Source organism: Halichoerus grypus, chromosome 5 (assembly GCF_964656455.1).
Source record: "Halichoerus grypus chromosome 5, mHalGry1.hap1.1, whole genome shotgun sequence".
NCBI lineage: Eukaryota > Metazoa > Chordata > Mammalia > Carnivora > Phocidae > Halichoerus > Halichoerus grypus.
This window is the reverse complement of record NC_135716.1, coordinates 41,527,186-41,552,032: the sequence shown is the minus strand read 5'-3', so window position 1 is coordinate 41,552,032 and position 24,847 is coordinate 41,527,186. Positions and strand designations below refer to the sequence as shown.

The 24,847-nt window shown below is 43.3% G+C and overlaps 1 long non-coding RNA gene across 1 annotated transcript; it reads left to right on the top strand.

Annotated features, from left to right (window-relative positions):
- Positions 1 to 11,328: 11,328 nt before the first annotated feature.
- Positions 11,329 to 16,832, top strand: LOC118518605 (uncharacterized). The gene is made up of 4 exons (XR_004908791.2): positions 11,329 to 11,494; positions 12,565 to 12,677; positions 15,895 to 16,062; positions 16,397 to 16,832. It is a non-coding gene; the product is annotated as an uncharacterized LOC118518605 (long non-coding RNA).
- The last annotated feature ends 8,015 nt before the right edge of the window (positions 16,833 to 24,847 follow it).

Sequence of the window (24,847 nt, the reverse complement as noted above, 5' to 3'; positions counted from 1 at the left end):
AGAGAGTTCATGTTTGGCTTCCCCCAATGGTGACCTATTAATAATTATAGTGCATTATTGAAGCCAAGAAATTGATTGGCACAATATTATCAACTATACTGCAGATTTCATAAGTCTTTGCATGTACTCATATTTTAATGTCTTTATGTCTTTTATCACAAATATAGATTCATATAACCACCACCACAATTAATATGCAGAATTGTCCCATCACCACATTGGAACACCCTCATGCTGCCTCTTTTTTTAAAGATTTTATTTATTTATTTGATGGAGAGAAAGAGGGAGAGCTTGAGAGAGACATCACGAGCAGTGGGGGGAGGTAGAGGGAGAAGCAGACTCCCTGCTGAATAGGGAGCCCCATGCAAGGCTCAATCCTGGGACCCCGAAATCATGACCTGAACTGAAGGCAGACACTTCACCGACTGAGCCACCCAGGCGCCCTATGCTGCCTCTTTATAGCCACACCCTCCTTGAACTTTCTCTTAACTCTGGACACCCACTGATCTATTCTCCCTCTCTATAATTTTGTCATTTTGAGAATTTTATGCAGCTTGTAACCCTTTGAGATTGGCTTTTTTTTTTTTCACTCAGTATAATGCCTTTAAGATCCACCCAAATTGTTGTGTATCAATTGTTTATTTAGAGAGTTCTTTATATAGTCCAGACACAAGTCCTTTATTTGATATGTGATATGCAAATATTTTCACCTCCAATGACTTTAGCTTTTATTGCCATATTTTTCATTTCTAAAAGTTCTATTTGGTTCAGTTTTCAGGTCTGTCTGATCTTTTCTTCAGAGACTCTTGTACTTTTTCCTTAAGACCTTCTTTTATTGGGGTGCCTGGGTGGCTCAGTCAGTTAAGCATCTGCCTTCATCTCAGGTCATGATCCCAGGGTCCTGATAATGAGCCCCTAATCGGGCTCCCTGCTCAGCGGGGAGTCTGCTTCTCCCCCACCTTCCGACTCGTGTTCTCTCTCACTATCTCTGTCTCTCTCAAATAAATAAATAATATTTTTAAAAAGACCTTATTTTATTTATTTATATATATGTATATATATTTATTTCAAAGATTTTATTTATTTATTTGACAGAGAGAGAGAGGGAGAGCACAAGCAGGGGGCGTGGCAGAGGGAGAGGGAGAAGCAGGCTCCCTGCTGAGCAGGGAGCCCAACTCGGGGCTTGATCCCAGGACTCCAAAATCATGACCTGAGCCGAAGGCAGATGCTTAACCAACTGAGCCACCCAGGCACCCTCTTTTATATATTTAATCCTTTAAATTGTTTCTAAAAATTATTTCTATTCAAAAATTATAGTATTTAAAGTTCTAATTCTATATTGTACATATTACTTTGGTGACTCTTTTTCATAGCATTGTTTCCTCATATGTTTTACAGTTTTAGATTATGAACTTGCCTTCATTGGAATTTAATCTCTGGAAATCCCTACAGAGACCTTGTTAAGGGGATGTTCTTCAAGAGAGGTTTTGCATTTGCTTTTGTAAGTTACTCCAGGAGCATCACTAACTAAACACTACTTTTTATGTTCTTATCTGAACTTAGAGTTTCCTAGATCTTGCCCATGGCATGATTTTGAACATCAAATAGTTATGTGGCTATAAATCCTCAGGGATATTATCTTTTTAAAAAAAAAAAACCTCTACCCAAAGCTAATGGATGTTTTTTTTTTAATTATTTTTAAATTCTACACTGCTTCATCCTGGCTTCCTGTTGTGGTTTCAGTTCCAACTTCCTGTCTCTAGGGCTTAAGGCTGTATCTCCTGTTCCTACACAGGGATTAGGATCTAAAACCCTTCCTGGCAGCAGCTGAAGCTTCAGGTCTCCTGCTGACCTCACCGATTTTCATTTCCTTCATTACTTTTGGTGACGGGTGATTTCTCTGACTTTATTGTGCACTCACTTATTCACTTAAAAATGGATTTCATTTAAAAATAGCATATTTATAAATATTTGTTCCATTTTATCCAGTGTTTAATGATGGAAGAGTTTTTGAACTATTTAGATGAGTATTTTCCCCATTAGCTTCTCATAACAAATTTTACAAAACCATCTACAGACTCTATTAGTTTAACAATGCTAGTATTTATGATGGAGATATAAGGCTCTACATGACCTTGGAAATGAACATTGTTTGAAAGTGCAATTATGAGGTTCTAGCTCTCAACATAAATGTCACATCTGCAGAGAAGACTTCCTTAGCCAACTCCCAGAGCAAATCATGTCTACCTCTTGCTGTAGTTCAGCTTCTTCAAAGCATTCACATGATCTTATTTTTTTTTTGGTTCTTAAGATATATTTATTACAAATATCTTCCTGCTGGAATGTAAGTTCATGAGGTTGACCATCAGGTCAGTGCATAGGGATAGAAAATAAGTTACCCATCTAAGCAGTCACCAAGATATTGATGATGTGGACACATGGAGTGCAACATAGGTGGCCAGAGATGCATGAATGGAATGTAATTTCAAGGAAGAAAATGGAAATTTAGTAAAGTAGTATCCTATTTAAAAAGAATAAACATACAAAACAAAAAACAAAAAACAAAAACCCAAAAGAGTGATTGCATAGATTCGAGAAAAAGTATGAGAGCAAGAATTTGGCAGTGTTTCTCCAGCTCTGGTCAAGGTTAAGGAGATTTGGTCTGGGGCATATAAGAATTATTTCCCACACTTCCTGTGGCCTGAATGAAAATGCCACTGGGAGCATCCCTTTGGTCTGATTTCACAGATCAATAGCAGGCAACCATCTGATTAAAAGTGTTCAGGTGTTGTGAAGGTGTTCTGCATGGCAAAGGTGGGCATTTTGACCTCTGAGAAGGACTGCCCCTCCTTGTAACCAGTGAGCTGGCATACATAAGTTCCCTACAAACTTTGTAAACAGATCAGTCCCAATCAGCCCAGTGCAACACTAAGTTCACTGTCTGTCAACCTGAAGATCACAATGAAGCTTGGTCAGGGCAACAAACCAGCCTCCAAGACCTGTGTTTCCCCAGAGCTCATCCCTGGGCTGACAACATCAATTGACCCAGGAAGCTTTTAAAAATATTGATTCCTGGTCCCCACCCCAGACTTTCTTGATTCAGAATGGGTATGAGGTAGGGAGAAGGAGAAGAGAATCTGTGTTTTCAACAAGCTCTTATGATTCTTATGCAGCAGACTTGGGAAACACTCCCTAGATCATTTTCTTTTTCATCCCTTTTTAACTGGAATATACATCTTTTTTTTTTTTTCCTTCTTCCTTGCCCCAAAATAATGACTCTGATTAATTGAGTTTAATGCAATCTCCAGTACTGTAGGCTTAATCATTCCACAGGTAATTGCATTTTGAAATAAGAGCTTCTTAGTGCAAACAAATCTCTGCAGCATTAGGGCCTTCGCATTCTTTGGAGCAAGGAGGAAGGTCAAGTTCAGTTCTAACGCTCTTTCACCCACTCTTCTGCCACCCTCTCCCATGTTTGGTGTCTCCTTCCTGTTCACCCAAGCCACAAAAATGAATATTCCAAGGTTCTGCCTGCAGATGTAGAACACTGCTGTCTCTGGGCATGGTTTCAGTTGGCCCATGAGGATTCCCTAGGAGACAGTGTTCCGCTCAGGATCCCCTGCCTCTTCCGGAGGCTCTTTCTATAAGAAGCATCCACTTCTACTTGTGGGCTTCGGTGCTGTGATTTAGGATTCCTGTTATTTGAGTGGGGGCCAGGGGAGAAGGGATTTTGATATCTTAATTTCTGCTAACTATTATTCAAGTAGGAAAAGAGAAAGGGAATTAGAGGGATGGAGGGACTGAATAAGTAATCAGATTAAGCTTTCGTGCAAGAAACAGTTGATACTCTTCTCAGAATAGCCGCTTCGGAGAATACTTTTCTCCAAATTAACCTCCTTCCTGGAATTCTCATACTGATAGGCTCTAATTCTATCTGGAATTAAGGAACGTGGCAAGACAAAGAGAAGCATAGGTTACCGACGACCCACAGGACCCAAATGTATGCCATAAAATCTCTTTCCCCAAGGCCAGGGTTAGGATTAGAAAGTATAATTCTCAGCATTAAATTTCATTATCATTTAAATTTGAGGTTTGTAGCAACCGGGTTGCAAAGAATCCGATTCTATTCGGTCCATTCTTCAATTTTATCCAACCAATATTTATTGGCTGCCTAATTTGTGCAAAACATTTTTGATGATGAAGGCTGCAAATTTCACAAGAGCTGGGACTATCTTGAGAATGTATCTATTCAATGTGAGAGTGAAGTCTAGGAACTTACAGGACAGCTCACATCACCTCAAGTCATATGTACTTGATGACCAAGTTGATCTGTCTGGCATCCTGCAGGATTTTTGGTGGCTCTTCCAAGCTTGCGGTGGATCACCACTGAGTACTTTCTCTCCATGTCTCTCATAAAAGGTGTGGAGGCCACCGTGCAATGAATTGTGGAAGCACTGTATGATTCCTTCACAGGGAAGCTTGCGTTGCCACTGAAAGGGGGATCATGTTCATCTTAGACAGGCTTTCACTTGCCAGGTATTTGCAACTGAGCACGTTTATGTATGGAAGGGCCATCTTGCATGAAGTTAACAACAGATTTCTCAAATATTCTCTTTTGAACAGGCACCTTTCAAGGCAGACCAAATACCTTCCCACTAATGGATTCAGATATGGGCACCAATTATTTTCTATTTTCAGAAAAAAGCTAAGAGTTTAAACATCTCATTAGAGAGAGTGTGGGGCTAGTTGTAAGTGAAGAGTTGAAGCTACTATTCCTCTTTTCCTCTTAACTCCAAAAGCATCATGAGCAAATGTATAATTATCCATCACTTGATACGGCATTGGACATATTATAGATACGTGTCTCTATGTATCTGTTGAAGCAAAGTGAACAAACCTTTCAGAATCTCTGAGGTTGAGAAGGAGAGTTTTATTAGAACCCAAGTTAAGACAGCTGCCCGAGATACACAATCCTCACAAAGAAGAGAGTGCGCCTCTAAGGGGACATCTGGTGTAGGGTTATATACCTTTTTTACATAAAAGTTACAAATTGTTAGACAAAGAACATTTCAGAAAGTTGTAGACCTTATCTTAAGTTTCTAGTATATACGAGGTTATATGACTTTAATCTTATGGGAACCAGGGAGGTTTCTTACTTTTTCTTTCCTTTTGTGTTCAGAATGAAGCAGATGTACCGTGTGTGCTCGGGGCAGAAACAGAGCCTGTGCTTTTAGGTTTTGCAAGTCATTTTGACCTTGGTAAGTGTTAAAGTACAGCTTCCCTGGGAGCCCAGGAGCAGAGCCCACGAACATGAAAAATTGAAAATGTCCTTTATTAGATCTATATCTTTTCAGAAATGGCCTTTGAACTCTAATGTGTCTTAATGTGGCAGATGTATGAAGGAAGAGTACCTACCAAGATTTTACAAATGCAAAGGACCATGAGCAATATATGTAAAGGTGATATTCAAAAGAGTAGCTCCCATGTGACCGGGAGACCCATCAGACCAATCGCATACTAGTGGGTGCAAGCCTAGGTAGAATCCTGGGTTAGATGGACACCAAATGGTGAAATGTGCAGAAATCAAGCTGGGAAAATGAAATGTTCTGGGTGCATCAAAGTGGTCTCCTTGGAAAGAACAGGCCTTGAACTGAGTGGAGCCTAATGAGACTATGTCTTGGCAAAATGCTGAGCAGAGGCTGTTTCAAACCAGAAGTGAGTGCAGAGCAAGATGAAGGGGTGGGCGAAGAGTGTGTTAAGTGAAGGCATTACTGGAATATAAGGAACCGGAGAAAATGGAATTTATTGGATCTCCTCTCAGGGAAAGAACTACATGTGTTTGGGAGAATATTTTGATAAGCTACTTGCAGTGTGTGTGGGGGGGTAGATTAAGGGCCTAGTAAGCATGTTTCTGTTCAAGTAACAATATCCGGTCTTTAAACTTCCTGCTAGCTGCAGGGCCTTTATTTTGCTGATTGGGTACAACCTCTAATGGTTCTTCATACCCATCCAGCCCCATTCCAGAGCTCAGCCACCCTAAATAAAGTTGAATAAATGTCTAGATGTTGGTGTGAATATGAGAGCCTGTCCAGAATGCTACGTGTCTCAATCTGGCCGAGGTCAGGGAGCTCAGAGGGTCTGTGGGGAAGCAGGAGGGTTGCCGGTGGCAGAGAGAACTAAACACAATGAAGAGAGAGATACACGGGTATCATGGCTTGCTAGAGAGGGCACAGTACTTGCAATCAGAATACCTGGGATCCAGGCGAGCTGTCGCTAACTACCCATGGAATCTTAAGTAAGTGGGTGACTTTGTATTCATCTTCATGTCATTGGGGGTTAGAAGAGTGCTACAGAGCCTGGAGACACATAAATATTTGTTGACTCTCTAAGCAAATGAGTGAGTAAATGAATGACAGCTCTGACATTCAGTTTCTTCAGCTGTAAGATAGAGGTAAATAAACCTTCTCGCAATAGGGTTCTTCCTTTCTTCCTTAGAGTGAAGGAGAAAATGCTTACATAAGTGCTTTGGAAACCATAAAGGACCCTCTAAACTTCAATGATTTTATAGCCAGTCTAGTTATAATGGTAGGTCAAGGGGTGTAGAGTCTGCCCATTGTTACTGTTGAAGGTATATCTAAGTTGATAGGGATTCTAGAGCTCTGCAACCCCTGCTCTGAAGTCAGAGGTACGAGGACACATGGCCTGCAGCCCCAAAGCTGGGGAGCACTGAGTCTATGTCCTGGAGGATCCTACAGTCCAGTCTACCTCCTGTGAGTCTTTCTCCATTACTCCTGACACAAGAACACTTCACTTCTGACATGTCTGGTCACCAAATGGGTGGCATCTTTTCCACACCAAACAACTCCTCAGGACACCAATTTAACTCAATTCTGACCCTATCCACCTGGAGATAGTGTTGGATTCTGCAGCCTAAGGGCTCAGTCCCTGAGCCTCTCATCGGGTTCAGTTAATTTGCTGGCATAGCTCATAGAACTCGGAGAAACACTTATGTTTACCAGTTGATTAAAGGACATTAGGAGAAGGAAGGGAAAAATGAAGGGTCGGGGGAATCGGAGGGGGAGACGAACCATGAGAGACTATGGACTCCGAGAAACAAACTGAGGGCTTTAGAGGGGAGGGAGTGGGGGGATGGGTTAGCCTGGTGATGGGTATTAAGGAGGGCACGTACTGCATGGAGCACTGGGTGTTATATGAAAACAATGAATCATGGAACACTACATCAAAAACTAATGATGTATTGCATGGTGACTAACATAACATAATAATAAAAAAAGGATATGATGAAGGATACAGATGAACAGCAAGATGGGGAGATACACAGAGCGCAGTCTGTGGGCTTCTGTCCCTATGGAGTTGGGGTGTGTCACTCTTCTAGTATGTGGTTCACCAACCTGGAAGCTTTCCAAACCCTAGATTAGTTGAATTTTTATGGAGACTTCACCACATAGGCAAGATCAGTCATTATTGCCACCTTCAGCCCCTTTTCCCTCTCAAGACAATGGGGGGTGGTGCGGAGCTGAACATTCCAAGCTTCTGATCATGGCTTGGTCCCTCTGGTGACCAGGCCCCATTCAGGAGGCCAGCCAGAGTCACCTCAGAGCACAAAACACTCCTGTCACCCAGGAAATTACAAGGGTTTCAGGAGCTCTGTGTCAGGAACCAAGGGCAGAGGCCAAATATTAGAATAAGAGATGCTCCTAGTGTTTTTATCGCCGAGATTACAAGGGCTTAGGAGCTCTGTGCCAGTAAATGGGAGCAGAGATCAATATATATTTTTTCTATTATCTCACAATCTGAAACCATGACCAATATTTTACTAGTTCATGGCAAAATGGGGAAAACAAAGATGCTATACTGTATTTTTAATAAAGCTACTTACATACAAAAAATAAGGAATATCCTCTTTTTTTCTGAGATTATATTCTTCCTTATTTTGGTGTCAAAACGTTCTCTTAAAAATGAGATTATGGGGATACCTGGGTGGCTCAGTCGGTTAAGCATCTGCCTTCAGCTCAGGTCATGATCTCGGAGTCTGGGATTGAGACCTGCATTGGACTCCCTGCTCGTGGGGAGTCTGCTCCTCCCTCTCCTTCTGCCCCTCCCCCCAGCTCATTCTCTCTCTCTTTTTCTCAAATAAATAAGTAAAATCTTTTTTTAAAAATGAGATTATGGCAGTAGTAGATACTTACTTTGAATGTCTTTGTCTGGCAAATAATAAGGTGGCAATTCTACATCACTGCCTCAATATTTCATTCATTTTGGTCCCTGAAATTTTGTTCATGCATAAAAGCCTTACGTTCAGCAACTACTACCCCCAAGAGAGTTCTGGAAGGACACGCAGGAACTTGGGGTTCTTGCTTCAGTGCCATTTTCTAGTCCTTCAACCCACTAAAATTTGGCAGTCATAAAGTTTAAAAATCCTATAGGTAAAAATAAACCATGTAAAGCGTTTCTGGAATGTAGTTCTAACAAAACAGTAAGTAAGATACAAAAAAAAATTGGTTTTTGGATTTTTTGTTGAGGCTTTGACATCTCTTATTAACAAAATAAATGACTAAGAAGTTTACACTTAAGCCAAATGGAAGCAGTAGCTGAAATATGAATAGATAAAATTATTTATGACCATTTCAGTGTGGGTATAATTGCCTGAGCAAAATGAGATGCCTGCTTTAACTGGACTGCTTTGGCATTTTCCATCTCTCTGCCTCTTCCAAGATAACCTTTTAAAGACTGTTTTTGACCAGATTGGGTAGGTTTTGACCAGATTGGTATCAAATTACGTTTTGACTTTGATATCCGAGTCAATCCACAAATCAAGATTGAGGCATAAAAAAGACCATTAAGAATTATTGTTTGTAACTGTTTTCGATTAAATTTAGTACGTGGGTAGAAGTTATACAAGTGTTTGTTTGTTCGTCCTCAAATCGCTTGTCCTCGAATTGTCCTCCAATCATTTTTAGAGCATTCTATTATTTCCAGCTCTTATGCCTCCTAACTCTCCTTTATGGTAGCTTGTCTCTTCGTGTGGTTTGCAATCTTTGATTATGAGCTCATCCCTAGAAAATGTTCCTTTTTTTTTTCTTCCCTCCTGAGAGGTTCTATGAACAAGGGTGGGGGGTGGGGGGGTCGGGGGGTGGGAATTGTCTCTACAGAGCAATATGACATTTGCATTTGCGTCTGCTAAAGCCCTAGGGTTTTCAATGTTCCTATACCACTTCTTAATTTAATTTCTCAGTTTGGGGTTTTCGTGCCACACCGAGAGTATAGATTTGGATTATGATGTGCGTGCATGCAGACCTCAATTTTCAATGTTCCTTAATTGACTTTTGCCTGCTTGAAACCCCAAATAGACCGCAAGCTCAAAGATGTCCCAGGCTGCCTTGTGAATTTTCACTTATTTTCCATGACCTCTTGTCAGCATTGAGTTACCATTTATTGAGTGCTTACTGTATGCCAGAGTTTCTGCAGACCCCATTTTACAAGAACCTCTGTATTCTGTCCACTGGACGAGTATGAGTGGGTTCCACTCATTTCTTGCATCTCTTCTTATCAGTCCCGGGAGGGCATGTTTACTTTAGGCAATTATAACAAAAGGATTTGCTGAGAATAGCTGAACCTGCATTTTGGAATTATATGTGCAGCCTGTCTTCTTATTTACAGATGGTATCTAATATGACTCTAACACATATCCATTTATTTCCCACCAGGATTTAGGGGAAACCAGAAGTCACTGGAACCTGGTGTCATACTATTTGAGTTCAGATAGTCCTTTTTGTTATTGTTATTGTTGTTCCTAGTCTACCTGGGGCCCTATTTTCATGATCCATGCTGTTCCATCTAGATCCACTTCAGACTGATCATTTTAGCATCAGAGTGTATATACGTAATTTGCAGAGTTTTTACTTTTTCTCACAGTAATTGCTCAAAATTGAGGTACTAGAGTATATCAAATGACTTGCCATTTTCCCAGACTTACCATTTGTCTTCTCAGTCCTTACCTCTGTACGTGGAATCCTCTGCCTGGAACCCCACCTTAACCCTTCTATCTGACAAACTCTTACATGCCTTTCTCCAGACCCAGTTCAAATGCAGGCTCCTTTGTGATGCCCACCCCTAGCCTCCCAGCTAATCCATTCTTCCTCCGTGCTCCCAAAGCACCTCTTGCATAATCATAACTAATTTTTTGCACATATGTTTATTTCTCCCATCAAATGTGAACCCCCTTGAAAGAAGGGACTGTGTTTATCTTTTTTTTTCTTCTGTCTTTAGCAAGCAAGAGTTCCTGGCACTGATCAAGAAATGAATAAAGGTTAAAGGCTTTTTATTTCATCAACTGTATTTCTGTTCTTGAGTTATTTCCATCCCTTTTTTTTTTTTTCCTGTTACACAAATACGTGTAATGTGGGAAGTACCCAGGATATGTATAGTCTACTGTGTCACTTCTAAGGACTTTTGCAAAATGTCTGTGAATGCCTTCTACAAAACTACCTTCTGAAATGGTGGTGGAGAGGGTTTTATAGAATGTACGCATCTGCTAAAGGTCCCAATTTGGCCGTTTTATAGTCTCATGCTCATGACTTACGGGTAAACTCGTAAGAACCTACGTGATCCCAGCCAAAGGCAGGAGCAGCCCTTCACAGTCTCTGGGTCATATCCATCATCCCTGCAAGCACAGGACTCTGGCTGCACTATCAGCTTGTAAATACCTCGCTGCGCCAAAAACATGCAAAGTTCTAAACCCAAGCCACTGCACACAGCTCTTTCCAGGACGTGGGTCACAGCTGAAAAGCTGTCAAAATCGCAGAACAATGGCCTGGAACTCTCCCTCCGGGGGCCTGGGGAATGCGGACAGACACAGAAACATGGCTAGACCCAGAAGAAAGGCTTGATTTTTATTTTTCCTTTGTAAATTCACCAAATTGGGTACAGCAGCAAAAGTCAGATTCTATCCGGTTCACTCCCAGCAAACCAGACATTTGTGGTTCTGCACTGCTTCACGAGGCTCCATTTCTTTCCAAGATGATCCCATCTTGGAAATGGGCTTTCATCCTGATCAAGTAAAAAGAATGGCTGGTGACTTGGCAGCACAATTCTTGCCTCTAAGAATATGAATCAGAGCTCCATGTCTTCCTTATATTTATCTTTGTTTTGGATTACTTAATGCTGAGTCCACACCTTGGCCACTCACCCCTCCACTGTTCTATCTTCCTGATAAGAAGATAGCGAAAAGTGGACGGCTTATGAGTTACGTTGTTAGCAATAGGGGCCTTTTTACATTGTTTTCTCTCTTTTTACAGCTTGACCTTATATTGCCCATCATTCAGCAGAACTGTAAGCTGGTCATTTGAAAGGGTGTGTACAACCTTTCTCGTAGATTGCCTTCCCACCTCTGATGAAACGCCGCCTGGACCCAGGACTGACATCCAGAAGGGCCACAGAGCTGATGGGATGTCGCTGGTTTTGGAGACAGGAGGTCTGGCTTTGAGACTTGACGCTGTGATTTGGTGTTATATGTTCTTGTCCTCCCTGAACCTAAGTTACTGAATTTGCTCAATGGAGCTAATAAGGCATCTTTTTGGGTGGACAGTAGGTTAGGATAGCACTGCCACCGTGTCAGCAAGGACAAGCGTAGCTGCAATGCTGCCAAGGCCCAGCACCCCTGAAGTGACTCAGCTAAGAAGGCAGGTCCCGGCAGGGCAGCCCAGCCTGCGCCTGAAAAGCGCAGAGGTTACTGGTGGGGCGGATGTCCCATCAAGCGGTCGGGGCAGGGAGCAGGGAGACCCCTCCGCGGTGGCCGCTCGGGAAGCAGGAGGAAGGAATGCACGTGTGCTGAGGTGGTGGCTCCAATTTCGGACCCGACCTTCAGGATTTCTGTGACAGTCAGCAAGTTGTTTTATGTTTTTAATTCTGTGAATTGAAACATAAAATCTATTTGGGGAGCTGCTGGGAAGCTTAAAGTAATGGAGGACATGTACGACAAGCATTTAGCAATAGGCTTAATACGTAGCAAATGCTTAATAACAGTAGCTTAAAGCAAACAAGTAGCTGGAAGACAGCACAGTTTGGGGAGATGGCTCCACTCCTGGTAGAATCCCTGTCCATGAGAGGATAGATGAGAAGGGGAGGCTCTCTGTTTGTGAAGGGTACTGGGGAGAGCCCGCAGGTACAACCATGACCCTGGAGAGCAGGCTCAGGCTCTGCTCTTAAGGCGGCCATGCTGTTGGACAGAATGAGGGTGTGGATATCAAGCTTCATCTGGAAATTCTCAGAGGCCTGTCTCTTGTACTCTGTGAGCCCAAGACTTGGCAAGGGAGAGTGTTATGCCCATCAACCTGTCGGAGGCTCCATTATGCATCCCGCCACAGCTCTCTGGGTGATTTTCCTGTTTAGTTGCTCACAACTTGCATTGACTGAAAAAATACTGTCCTATAAGGCTCTCCATGGCCAGGCTTCTCATATATTTAGCCAGTCACACTTTAAGCTTTGACAATATTCCCATTTATACCATGCTGATTTATGCCTCTGTACCTTTGTTCTTCCCAGACCTTCAGCCTGAAATGCTTTTCTTACATTTCTTCATCTGGACAGCTTTCAACATTCATCAAGGCTCAACTGAGTAATCACTTCCTCCAGGATGTCTTCCCTGAGTCCATGGGGTAAAAATAGCAACCAATTAATGCACACTTAACTGAATACCAGACAAATGGAATAAGCACTCTATACTTCGTGTCATGTACTATTTCAACAACCCTGAGGAAACAGAACCTCAAAAAAGTTGAATGGCCTGCTCGTGGTCTACCTTAGCAGCTAAGATACATTGGAACCTGGATTTTATTTTATTTATTTATTTATTTATTTATTTATTTATTTTTAAGATTTTACTTATTCACTTGAGAGAGAGCAAGAGCAAGAGAGAGTGAGCAAGCAAGCATGAGTTGGGGGAGAGGCAGAAGCAGGCTCCCCACTGAGCAGGGAGTTCAATGCGGGGCTTGATCCCAGGACCCAGAGATCATGACCTGAGCTGAAGGAAGATGCTTAACCATCTGAGCCACCCAGGCACCCCAGAGTCTGGATTTTAAACTAGATCTGCTAAACCCAAAACTGATGGTCTCTAATCACTGATATGCTACCTCCCTGCACGTGCATTCTTCTATATTTCCACAATCTTCTTTGCAATTTCTCCCTAACCATATGAAATGGAAATCATTTTCTTCTCTGTTAGCTCCCACCAATAGAAGGAAATTCCCCCCAGGACAAAAGTTCTCTGTTTCCCGCTCTTAGTCTCATACCTGACACAGATTGTCCATTCACTAAAGGCTAAAGGCCATGTGAAATAAATCAAAGTGTACAAAACTTATTTTTAAATGGTGAGGGAGAGAGAGAGACAAAGATTTGGAGAAACTTCCCATCTAGCAGGGAATAGGAAATTATCAACAAGCAAGTTAATTCAATGGGGGAAAGAAATTCGTTAAGACAAATGGTGCTAGAAAACTGGATAAATGTATGGAAAAAAGCAAACCTTAACCCTTACCTCACCCTATATGCAAAAATTAGTTCAATATGGATCATAGATACCTGTGAACATAAAAGCTGAAAATATAAAGCTTCTAGAAGGAAAACTGAAATAATATCGTTGCAACTATGTGTTAGGAAAAGATTTCTTAGGGCAAAAAAGCACTAAGTTATAAAAGGAGTTATGGTGGACTTAAGAAAAATTAATCATTTCTACTCATCAAAAGATACCATTAAGAAAGTGAAATGATAAGCCACACACTGAGAGAAATACTCACAAAATATATATCTGATAAAGGACTTGTATCCAGATAATTTAAAGAATTCCTGGGGCACCTGGCTGGCTCAGTTGGTGGAGTGTGTGACTCTTGATCTCGGGGTCATGAATTCAAGCCCTACATTGAGTGTAAAGATTACTTAAATATAAAAATTTTTAAAAATCTTTAAAAATAAATAATTACTATAATTAAGTAATAAAAAGATAACTCAATAAAAATGGGCAAAAGACTTGACCAGGCATTTCGTAGAGGAAGATATGAAAAAGGCATAAGTACATGAAAGATTATTGAGTTCATTAAATGAATTCAAACTAAAACCATAATGACTGCACACCCATGAGACTGGCTAAAATGAAAAAATAAAATAAAATAAAATCGCTAATGCTAAATGTTGGCAAGAATGTGGAGCAAAGAATTGGAACTCATACATTGCTGGCACAGACATTTTGGAAAATTATTTGTCAATTTCTTATAAATTTAGATACTTGCATTATGATCCAGAAATTCCACCCTTGGGTATTTACCCAAGATAAAGAAAAGCAAAGGTCTATAAAACTACTTGTTTCTAGAAGCTTTATACATTATAGCTCCAAACCGAAAACAACCCAAATGTCCATCAATAGAATAGCTAAATTGTGATACATCTATTCAATGGAATACTACTCAGCAATAGAAAAGAACAGGCTGCTGACACATGCAACATGAATGAGTCTCAAAAATATTATTTTGAATGAAAGAAGCCAATCACAAAAGAGTACATTCTATGTGATGCTATGTGTATGAAATTCTGATTTAGGCAACATAAATCTATGGTAATAGAAATCAGAATAACTACTGGTGGCAGGTTTGGGCTGAGAAAGGGTATGAGGAAACTTTCTGGAGTGATGGAAATGTTCTATATCTTGATCAGGCTGGTGGCTACACGGGTGTATTATTTGTCAAAACTCAGAACTGTACTCTTAAAAATCTATTTTTAAAGAGTTTTGGGGGTGCCGGGGTGGCTCAGTCAGTTAAGTATCTGACTCTTGATTTCGGCTCAGGTCATGATCTCAGAGTTGTGAGATCGAGCCCCGTGTTGGGTTCTGTGCTCAGCATGGAGTCTGCTTGTCCCTCTCCCTCTGTCTCTCTCAAATAAATAAATAAATAAATAAAATCTAAAAAAATAAAATAAAATAAAAAAATAAACAGTGTTTTAATTCAAAGGAAGAGAGAGAACCACTGTGCTTTGTTCAGATCACACTTGAAATACTGTGTTCAGTTTTGGACACATCTTACAAACAATCAAACTATGGGTTACTAGGATGAAGAAGGGTCTGGAAGCCATGATGCAATAAGAAAGGTGAGGAATGGGGAAGGGGCAGACTGGAGAGAAGACAAAGAAGGAGTGTTGTCCTATCCAATCCTTGGAAGGACAGTTGTGTGGTAGAAAGCCTACATTTATTCACTGAGTCTCTAGAGGGCATAACCAGAATCCGTGGGTGAAAATTACAAAGAGGACAATTTTTCTAGATACCAGGAAATGAGGCTGGCGAGCAAAGCAAAATGTGGACGGTCATCAGGAGGCTGCTGACAGAGCCTGGACAAATGGTGGTGCAGGCCTGGAGCACACGTGTTATGGGATTAGAGAAGACTGGATTAGAGAAACAGCAGGAAGTCGAGTGGACGTGTGATATGTGTGTGTGCGTGTGTGTGTGTGTGTGTGTGTGTGTGATAGTCAGGGGAGAGCAGTGAATAGGGAATGACTCTCCCATTTCGCCAAAGAAGACACCATTGATATTGGTATGTGTCATAGAATCTTATGAATCAGGAAATTGTTTTTAAAACATTAGACCTTAAAATTAGGCCATTGTGCCTGACTAAGCAATTGAAATGGATTTTAAAGAAAATGTGACCGAGGCCCAGAGCTATTGGAGACAGAAACCAGAAGCCAAACTACCCACCTGCCTAACCTTTCAAGGCAACAAGATAAGCTGTCACCATTCATCACACCACCCTGTTTCAACTTCCTGCACTTACCCCTTCTGATACTTTTCTTATTTCTTTACTTTGAATTTTATTTTGTCTGTCTCTGTGGTGGTCTTAGTCCCCGCTACGTGCCCCAGCTCCTGCCGGTCACAAGAAGACGCTCCCTCAATAAGGGAAGGCTGAGTAGAAGTTCGAGTCAGAGCTAAGATGGCGTATTGGTTGGCAGGGATGAACGGGAGCTGCAGGAACACGTGCCAGGTTATGCCAGCCATTGGCAGAAGCTGGGGTGAGCGTATCAGATGTTGGTTTCTTTAAGTCCCACTGTCCTAATACCCTGGTGGCACGTATGCCTGGTGCCAGCGCAGGTCCCCTTAGCCTCACTCCTGCTCCAGCTGCTGTTGCTCAGACGGGTTCAGCACAGGGTTCCATGCAGATGGCCACAGCAGGCGCTTTCTCTTTCCTGCCCCGGGCTTGTCTGCTACCAGCGGGAGAGATGCCCCCAGGAACCCGCTGGGCACTCATGTGTGTGCAGCTCAGAAATGTGAACACTAGAGGAACACCCCTGATCCAAGGGGCGTGGGAGTCAATGGACAAACGCCCTCTCCCCCCTTTGTAATCAGGACCAGCAGTTCTGAGATGATGCTCGGCCTGAGGCTCCTGGGAAAGTGCAGCAAGCGAGACGGAGCTGAAGTCACCGTGCAGCGGGGGCCAGCTTGAGAACCCACCCTTAGCTTGGTGCTCCCTCTCCCCCGGTTCCTCCTTTCACATGGCCATTCTTCACTCCTCCCTGGGATCATCTCCCAGATTATCTGCACCTACGTGTCTGTCTCAGGCTCTGCTTTCTGGGACACCCAAGCAAAGACAACCACCTTGGGGCACCTGGGTGGCTCAGTCGTTAAGGGTCTGCCTTTGGCTCAGGTCATGAGCTCAGGGTCCTGGGATCGAACCCCGAATTGGGCTCCCTGCTCCATGGGAAGCCTGCTTTTCCCTCTCCCACTCCCCCTGCTTGTGTTCCTGCTCTCACTATCTCTCTCTCTGTCAAATAAATAAATAAAATCTTAAAAAAAAAAAAAAAAAAAAAGACAACCACCTAATTCTTATTACCTTGGAACTGAAAGTGCTTTCTTGTTTGGAGAAAACCACCCGTATATATAGGTCAGAAACTTCTGGCCACAAGAAGGACACGTTAAAATCCTCCCACGCTCAGTCTTTAAGCATCTGCCTTTGCTCAGGTCGTGATTCCGGGGTCCTGGGATCGAGCCCCACATCGGGCTCCCTGCTGCACGGGAAGCCTGCTTCTCCCTCTCCCACTCCCCCTGCTTGTGTTCCCTCTCTCGCTGGGTCTCTCTCTGTCAGATAAATACATAAAATCTTTAAAAATAAAATAAAATAAAATCCTCACATGCTCGTTCACACTCGGGCCCCTCGGTGGGTGCTGGGGCAAACCGGCTCGCCTGTGGCCCTCCCGTGGAGGCAGCATCCCGGGGTCCTCGGCAACCGCTGTGCCATAGGGAGTGGTGTCCCTGAGCAGAGCCACCGCGGGCAGAGGCCACCAGCCGCTGCGAAGGCGGAGGGCCCGGCTGGGGCGGCAGCTGGCCCCGAGGCCTCCGATGGGCCAGACCGGCGCCCAGTGCAGACAGTTCTCAGTCCCACGCACTGCCAGATCCCCACAGCAACGCAGGGCGCTCTTCGGTGCAGAGAGGCCCGGGGGCTAGAGGAGGGACACTTGCTAACTAGCAAAGTGTTTTCCTCTGTCGTGGGATCTGTAGCTCATTCCCTGGCCATTTTTTTTTTCTTTTTATTGAGGTAGGATTTGCATAACATAAAATTATTCTCAAGTGAACAGTTCAGTGGCATTTAGTCATTCACATGTTGTGCGACCATCACCTCTATTCTGGTTCCCAAACGTTTTCATCTCCCGTCAAGGAAATCCTGTCCCCACTAAATGGTTACTCCCCACTTCCTCCCTCTTCCCAGCCCCTGGCAACCGCTAATGTGCTTTCTCTGTCTCTAAGGAGCTACCCATTTCGGATATTTCATATAAAGGGAATCAAACAGCCTGTGGCCTTTTGTCTCTGGCTTCTTTCGCTAAGCATAACATTTTCAAGGTTCATGCACGTGTAGCACGTGTTGGAACTTCACTTCAATTGAGCCTGTGTAGTATATCATTATATAGATGGACCTGTGCATATATGTACACGTACATGTGTAGACACACACATACATATATCACAGTTTGTTCATCTCTTCATCCCTTGATGGGGATTTGGGTGGCTTCCGCCCTTGGGCTGTTGGGATGAGTGCTGTTGTGATCATTTGCATTGGTGTTTGAGGCCCTGTGTTCGATACCTAGAAGTGGAATTGCTTTGCCCATCCATCTGTACGCGTGCTCCTCCCCCCGGTGCTCCTGTTGGAGCCCCCCTGACTCGATCTGCCAATTGGCTTACGGAGAAAATCGATAACCCCTTTAAAGTAAAGATCTGCGCAAGGATTTAAGACTCCCATCTGAATACTTATCACCTGGCCGATGCTAAAGAATATCGCTTCCGGGGACGTGCGAGGGAGCTGGCCCGAGTGCTCTGCAGCCTCGCTCTTCGCGGCGAGGGTCCTGGCCTGACTGTGGACTTACGCGGGTAGGTTGGACAACTGGGCTGTGGGTGGGCCCTGTGGATGGGCGTAAGGATGGGCACCGATGCCCCATTGAGGTGCATCTGTGAAGCCATTTCGCAGGGGCAAGGCAGCAGTGTTCCCGTGTCTTTTTTTCCCGTATTCCCTGTGGGAAGGCTCTCAGCTGGGTAACTGCTTACTTATGTTGGTTACCATGTAAGCATCATTTGGAACACATATTGGAAAATTGGAAAAACAGAAAAAACAAAGAATTGGATACTTAACAAGCTTCGGGTCAGTTCTCTGAATTAAAACGTACTACCGGTACTGTGACAATCTGGGTTGGCGTTGAAGGCTTTCTGTTTTCCACCACGTGAAGGCCCTGGAGGCTGAATTTGGAGACATCTCACTGTGGCGGTCTTAAGACATTAAGTCACTGTTGGCTTTGATTAGCACTAATTCTAAGAAATGGATGCTTTTTTTAAACAACGAATGTCCCAGAGTTCTGTTTTGGCACGTTTTAGTTTGGAAAGTTTAGCATAAGCCTGTGTATATATGTTAGTGGGGGAAGAATCGGTGGTCAAAATGGAGAAAAGAAATGTTCATTTCAAGCCATGCGCCCAGAGACATAGAGTGCAGTAAAAAATATTTGTGGGCGGCCAGCTCTTCTTCCCTCACACCTTGACTTTTTAATTCAGCTGAGGAGCTGTTCCTTCCAGTGCGAACAAAGGTGTCCAAGCACCTCTGGCAAGAGAGTCTTCTCACTCCCCGGGCTGTGGTGTCCCAGCTGCTGTGAATACTCAAAGCCCCCCGCCCCCACCCGCACCTGCACCCTCACTCCCACCTCTCCACGCCACCCCCCACCCAACCCCCAGCCCTCTCAGACTCAGATTTTCCACCGTGGAGGTCACTGACAATGGAGCAATTAAACGGGCAGAATTGCTGAGGTATTTAAGTTTCTGTCCATAAATCTGGTGGGAACCTTGCACAAGCTCTGCTTTAATTACATTCTTTCAGAATCCCAAGGTCAACAGGAACAACCCTTGGGGAGCTAGCTTGCTGTTTTGATTTTTAACTCTCCTCTTCATCAATTTGACAAAGTGTTTTAACTGGTGATGGCTTTCATAAGAAAGCTGAATTTGCATCTTGGGGTTTCATGCATATTTTAGTAATGTATGCAGAAGGGAAACTGCAAGGAGGCATCCAGAATTTTAGCACCCAGAATTTAGGGGAAAAAAAATAGCAACTATTCCAAGGAAAACCAAGCTCTAAATGCTACGGTTCCAAAGAAAGCTTCTCTTTCCATATCATCTCCACAAAATAATAGTGTGCCCACAGCACCTAATAGCTGACAAAGCACCTCCGTTCACCCAGCACTGCGCAGCGGAATCCTTATGATTAGTGTTGTAATGTCCACTTCACAGATAGAAGAATTGAGGATCAGGAGGAAGTAGAGCATGGTCAGCATGGACTCAGAAGTGAGCAGGACTAGGATCGAATCCTGGCTCCACCTCCGTTCAGTTACTTAATCTCTCTTTGCTCAGTTTCCACATCTGTAAAATGGACCCAATGAAACCTTAGTAACTAGATCTTATGGTTGCTGAGAAGGATTAAATGAGTTTGTTTAGCCGGGAGCATCCAAAAAGGGGCCCTTGGGCTCCTTCTGCTGTGACAGGCTTTAATCCCTTGGCTTCTCAGATGAGCTCCCAGCTCTTAGTTTTCACTGAAGTGAGGTTATGAAATCAAGGTATCCCACCATCCACAGTGTAGGCCATTTCATTAGAAAAATCTTCATAAAACTCAGTTTTCTCTTTGCTCAAGTGGTGATGACAATAGTTTCAATCTCCTAGGCATAGGGATGTCATGAAGATCAAGTGAGGTAATAAGCACAGGGCCTGGCACACAGTGCCTCTTGTTAAATACTACTATTATTACTAATTGATATACTATTTAATGTCTGTTATTACTTGTACTATTATGTAAGCTTTAAAATCTATACTAATTTCCTTGCCATTCGATCCTTACCAAGGAAAGGAAAAAATGATCAGTCTTTACTTTTCATAAGAAGAGCTTATAAGAATAATTATTCTTCAACCATATCCATATATTTTCCATTTTTAGACTTGACCATTGACTTAGCTGTGCCATGTGCACTGCAATCCACGTACTAAAGAGTAAAGCATCCTGGAATGACATCAGGAGACCTAGGTTCTAATCTCCATTCTAGCACTAATTTACTGTGTGACCTTGGGCAAGTCACTCGACCTTTCTGTGCCCGTTTCTTCATTGATTAAACAAGAGGATTAAACTAAAGTCTCTTTGAGCACTAAGATTATATGTTTCAAATCTCTCTATATGTGTAGATATATGTGAATATGATCTTTCCATCATAACTCTTTTTATTATTTAAAACCACGCTGTAATTAGCTCAGTTAAAACCCTTTCTTTTTTCCTCTGAGATAATGCACAGTTCTGCAGGAGTTTAGCAGCAGGGAAAGAATTAGGAAGCATGGACCTTGGCCTTCTGTGGCCTTCTGCCTCTGGTTTAGCTCAGATATCATCCTTGCTTACCTACATCCATGCGAACCTAAAGTCCTACTAAGGAGCTCGCCGGACCTGAGGGAAAGCTGGAAGCCGGTGGGGGGAGGTGTGCATCCACCTTCCCAGCTCTCAAGGATGCTCTCGTCACTCTTTTCCCCAAACGTCTCTGTGTTACCTCGGACATTTTTCAAAAATAGCTCAAAATCTCTCTTACCTTAACACACATATGATGAAGACAAGAAGGTGGCTTGTAGCAGCGTGACATTTAACAGCTTCAGTACCTTTAAAATGCTCACATTTGGAAGCTGCAAAGTGTTTCTCCCCTGTGGTTGACAGCCTGGATTTCCCTTGACTACTTCACGCTTAGATTTTCAGAAGCTTGCTGACTCTCTCTCATCTTTATGATATTAGCAAAGCCTGAAAAGCTTGGTCAAGGGCTTTTAAGATTTGAAAGGAGTTTGGGGTAAGAACATAGAATTGGGTTAGGGAAACAAACTGATTCCTCAGAATCCATCTTATCCAAGGGGGACTTTTTAGCCTACACTGCTGGCAGGGCCATTTTAAATGAATTCAGGAAGGACCTGGTGGAGTGGAGTGGGCAGACACTGCACAGGCCCTGGAAGGCCCTGTGGGCTCACAGAAACATCAGGGCTGTTCTGCCGTTGCTGGCCGGGGGCCAGGCAGCTCTGCTTGGAGTGACTGGTGGGTCACGTTGAGTGTCACACCACCTTCCTCTTGGGCTCAGGGAGGACTCCGAGCACACTCACTTCCTTTTCCTTATTTTATATAATATCAGAAAATCCCCAAGAGACATAAGGACAACTGGCATTTTATAAGATAATTTTAGGTGGTGTATGAATAAACACTTTTTATATTAATAGCTACATATTTTATCTTATTTTTTTAATGATTTCATTTCTTTATTTGAGAGAGAGAGTGAGAAGAGAGAGAGAGAGTGTGAGCACAAGTGGGGGGAGGGGCAGAGGAAGAGGGAGAAGCAGACTCCCCACTGAGCAGGGAGCCCGATGCGGGGCTCGATCCCAGGACCCTGAGATCATGACCTGAGCCGAAGGCAGATGCTTAACTGACCGAGCCACCCAGGCGCCCCAATAGTATGTAAATATTTTAAATATTTTTACATATTTTAAAATGTATATTAGAGAATATTCAGCCTTTGAGGTTGACTCATAATTCCCACTTTACAGATGAGAAAGCTCAGACACAGAGAGGTAACCTGTGCCATGCCCCAGGTTACCCAGCTGGACAATACCAGAGTCACAACTCAAACTAGGCAGTCTGGCTACAGAGCCTGTTCTCTTAACCACTGTAGTTCCCCTGAATAAGTATTTAAGTAGAGAATTATTACAGTGTAATGGTGAGATATACAGCACCTTTATAATTTCTTTATTTCTATTAATTTTAAACAAGTATTTATTATTGTTCATGCATCGGTGAACTGCCGAGGGTCGGCTGACCCCAGGGCAGCTCTGCTCCATGTGAGGCGGCCCCTGACCCTCCCCTTCTCCTTCCCATGGGAATCAATGTTTCCAGTTTCTTGGGTATCCTTCCATCGGTATTTTGTGCATAAACAAGTAAAAAATATCCCCCTCCCTTTTCAACACAATTGTTGTATACTTTACACACTGTTCTGTACTTTGAAGATTGATTTTAAAGGAAAGTTAGCGAAAACAGTATGGAAATTCCTCAAAAAAATTAAAAATAGAATTATCTTATGATGCAACCAGCCCACTTTGGGGTACATATACAAAGGAAATGAAATCAGCATCTCAAAGAGATATCTACACTCTTACATTTATTGCAGCATTGTACACAGTAGTCAAGGAAGGAGAAAAACCTAAATGTCCATTGATGGGTGAATGGATAAAGTATGGTATAATTTATATACAATGGAATATTATTCCACCTTAAAAAAACAAGGAAATCCTGTCATTTGTGACAACATGGATGAGCCTGAAAGACGTTATGCTTAGTGAAATGAGCCAGATGCAGAGACACAAATACTGCATTATCTCACTTATATGTGGAATCTAAAAAAGTCAGACTCATGGAGGGGCCCAGATGACTCAGCAGCTTGATCGTCTGACTCCAGATTTTGGCGCAGGTCGTGATCTCAGGGTCGTGGGTCCAGCCCTGCATCGGGCTCTACACGCAACACAGTCTGTTTGAGGATTCTCTCTCTCTCTCTCTCTCTCCCCCCCTCACCCTCTGCCCCTCCCCCTGCTCTCTCTCTCTCTCTAATAAATAAATAAAATCTTTAAAAAAATAAATAAACAAGTCAGACTCATGGAAACAGAGAGTAGAACATGGCTGGAGTGGGGTAGCGGGGTGGGAATAGGGAGATGTTTGTCAAGGGGCACAAAATTTCAGTTAGAATTTAAGTAAGTTCTGGAGATGTAATGTACAACACTATGACTATAGTTACACATATTGTATGGTACACTTGAAATTTGCTAAGAGTGTAGATCTTAAGTATTATCACCACACACACATACACGCACGTGGAGACATGCTATGGCTGCAGGAATTCTGAGTCAGGGATGCAATGGGGTCCTGAACGTGTATTTTTTTTTTTTAAAGATTTTATTTATTTATTCAACAGAGAGAGAGGGAACACAAGCAGGGGGAGTGGGAGAGGGAGAAGCAGGCTTCCCGCTGAGCAGGGAGCCCGATGTGGGGCTCGATCCCAGGACCCTGGGATCATGACCTGAGCCGAAGGCAGACGCTTAACGACTGAGCCACCCAGGTGCCCCCTGAACGTGTATTTTTAAGAGTTCCTCCATATGATTCTGTTTCCTGGATTAATCTGGGAATCATTTCCTACTGATATTGAGAGCCTCACACTCCCAATCACAAAGTCAGCTCAAAATGTGTGCATCTATTAAAATCTATCTCATTAAAGAATACTTAAATAAGTAAGTGACAGGAAGGAGAGCGACAGGACAGTGACCAGAAGCGAAGGAACTACCAGGCTAAGGGTGTGGCCTCCTCTTTGCTTTTTCTGGGACAGGGGACACTTGGACCTGCAGGATGTGAAGAGGAGGGTGGGGTGGGGGGTAGGGAGTAAACCTAGAGAAGGAAGGAGTGTAGGGCAGTGCTCAGAGTGGAGAGCTGGGGGGCAGGCTGTCCCCCACCATGGACAAGTTGAGAGACATAGAGTTACTTCACCGTTCTTGCCTGTTTTACATCCATTGAGTGGGGGGAACGACCCCTATCTGAGTGGGCTGCTTTGAGCGTTAGACTCGAGAGAAGGTAGGTAGCGTGGTCAGGGCTGTGCCAAACTCTAGGAGGCGCGGAGAAGCTGGAGCTGTTGCTGCTGACAATCCATGGATGAGGGTCCTCAGGATGTGGAAGGGAATGTCCAGGGCTGGCGGAGGGGCCCTCCTGGCGGGGGGCTGGGGGTTGGGGGGAGGCAGGTTCCCATCAAGAAGGGCAGGGGCAGGGCAAGGACTGGTGTCTCCCCGTTGCCCAGAGGGGCTGCTATCAGGTGACAGGTCATCGACACCCCGAGATGAAAAATCCTGTAGGCATTAGTCTCATTTTACTCTTGTCTGTTTCTTCCATATTGCTTCTGTTCTTTAGAAAAATTCAGAATAAAGTGTAAAAAATACACATCCGAGGGTTTCACACGGTAGTTGCAAATCCAGATTTGAATGTGTGAGGACTACAGCGTGTGCCTAGCGTTGTGCTCAAATCCCAATCATTCCCGTGGCCGTTTTAAAACTCCAGCTTATTCTCAGAACATCCTGCCTGGGAGCAGAGTGTCGTTTACCGCCCAAAGTCCGGGTTTTGCCTCTGACGCCTTGGTCAATAAAGTAGAGCAAAGATAACGTAGGGTGCGTGGCCCAGGGGGCATGGCTCAAACACTGGGGGATTTTTCAGAATGTCTTGGCTAATCGGGAGGT